Here is a 1,951-nt window from a genome sequence, read left to right as displayed (position 1 = left end):
ATAGAAGAGTGAAAAGAAATTAAGGACAGAGTTATTTTGAAAAAGTAATTAAGGACGGGGTGCCTGGGTGGCTTAGTTTGTTAAGTGTCTGACTCCTGGTTTTGGTTCAGGCCATGACAGTTTGTGGGTTCAAGCCTCTCTTCAGGCTATGTGCTAACAGTGTGGAGTCTGCCTGGGATTCTCTGTCTTTCTCTTACTCTGCCTCTCCACCCCCCAAAATAAATAAATAAACTGAAAAAAATAATTAAGTAGATTTTTGTCCATAGACACAAAAAAATTTACTGCAATCATTACATTGGGAAGATATTTTTGTATTAGTGGTTTGTTGTTTTTTTTTTTTTCCTATTATTTCCCCTCAAACTTGATTGCAAATAAGATCAATTGGGAATGTTGTTAAACTGCTGATTCTGATTTAGGTAGATTTTGTAAAGGTGAGGCCTAACATGCTGCATTTTTTTTTTTTTTGATTTATTGCCAAGTTAGCTAACATATAGTATAATCTTGGCTTCAGGAGTGGATACCCATGATTCATCACTTACATACAACACTCAATTCTCATCTCAACAAGTGCCCTCCCCAATGCTCATCACCCACTTCTGCCACCACCCCCAACACCATGCTCCGGTCAACTCTCACTTTGTTCTTTGTATTTAAGAGTCTCTTTATGGTTTGTCTCCCTCTCTGTAACTTTTTTTCCTTCCCTTACCCTATGGTCTTCTGTTAAGTTTCTCAAATTTGACATATGACTGAAATCTTATGATATCTGTTTTTCCCTGATGGACTTATTTCATTTAGCATAATACCCTCCAGTTCCATCCATGTGGTTGCAAATGGCAAGATTTCGGATGCTGCATTCTTAGCACACTCCCACAGTGCTAGGTGATGCTGAAGTTGCTGGTCAAGGACCACACTAAGCAAGATGAAAACTTGAAAAAAATTCAGCAGTAAAGTGGCAAAGGTAGGAATAGTGTTGAGAATAGTGTTGAGAATAGTGTTGAGTGCAGTTTAAAATGAAGGGCCAGATTTTTGGAGGTGATTTTGCCACCTCACAAAGCAGGAAGGAAGCCTTTTAAAAGATTTTAAACACTGGAGAAAAGGATAAATCCTGCCAAGACAAAAATCAAACACAAGAGGTAGACATAAACATAAGTATAAATCACACAGAATGACTACAATCTTGGAAGGAAAGGGGCACCTGGGTGGCTCAGTCGGTTAAGCATCCAATTTTGGTCCAGGTCACAATCTCACAGTTCGTGGGTTTGAGCCCCACATGGGACTCTGTGCTGACAGCTCAGAGCCTGAAGCCTGCCTCAGATTCTATGTCTCTCTCTGCTCTTCTCCCGGTCGTGCTCTGTCTCTCTCAAAAATAAATAAACATAAAAAAACAAAACAAAAGAATCTTGGAAGGAGAGAAAATGTTGTCATAATTAGCACAGCATAGTAACAATGCAAAGTTACTGCACTGAAAATGTCTACATGCAAAAACAGGGCCAAACCTAACTTACAAATACCTGGTGGCAAATTATAGACTGTGACATTTGTGAACCAAAACTATCAGGGGAAAGTACCAACAGTCTCCCACTATTATGTATCCTACAGTTGAGTTTCCCATAATTGGGGAAATTACACTGCAAATGCAAAGTGCATGGATAAGCCTCGCCATGGGAAAACCACCTTCCTGATCATGGTATTTTCTCTCCCAGGTAATTATCTTTTTTTCCTTTTTAATGAAATATTTTTCTGATTAAAGTGCTCCTTAACCAGACTTGATGTTTTATGTTATGTAAAGGGCATCTATAACAATGCAATTGAGCAGTGAAATAGAGAAGCCTCAGTATGGTGCCCTCATTCAGACCTCAATTTGGGGCTTGATCAGAATATTCATTACAGTCAGTGCAAATTCTGATTCTAAAATAGGTTGATTGTTCTCTCCCAGAGGTGTGGTCTTGGT

General features: G+C 39.0%; 1 non-coding gene across 1 annotated transcript; it reads right to left on the bottom strand.

Annotated features, from left to right (window-relative positions):
* Positions 1 to 1,555: 1,555 nt before the first annotated feature.
* On the bottom strand, positions 1,556 to 1,711 carry LOC125175906 (U1 spliceosomal RNA). The gene has a single exon (XR_007156065.1). It is a non-coding gene; the product is annotated as a U1 spliceosomal RNA (small nuclear RNA).
* Positions 1,712 to 1,951: the final 240 nt, after the last annotated feature.

This window comes from Prionailurus viverrinus, chromosome C2, assembly GCF_022837055.1.
Source record: "Prionailurus viverrinus isolate Anna chromosome C2, UM_Priviv_1.0, whole genome shotgun sequence".
Classification (NCBI taxonomy): Eukaryota; Metazoa; Chordata; class Mammalia; order Carnivora; family Felidae; genus Prionailurus; species Prionailurus viverrinus.
The sequence above is the reverse complement of the archived record's forward strand: the minus strand, read 5'-3'. Positions and strand labels throughout refer to the sequence as shown.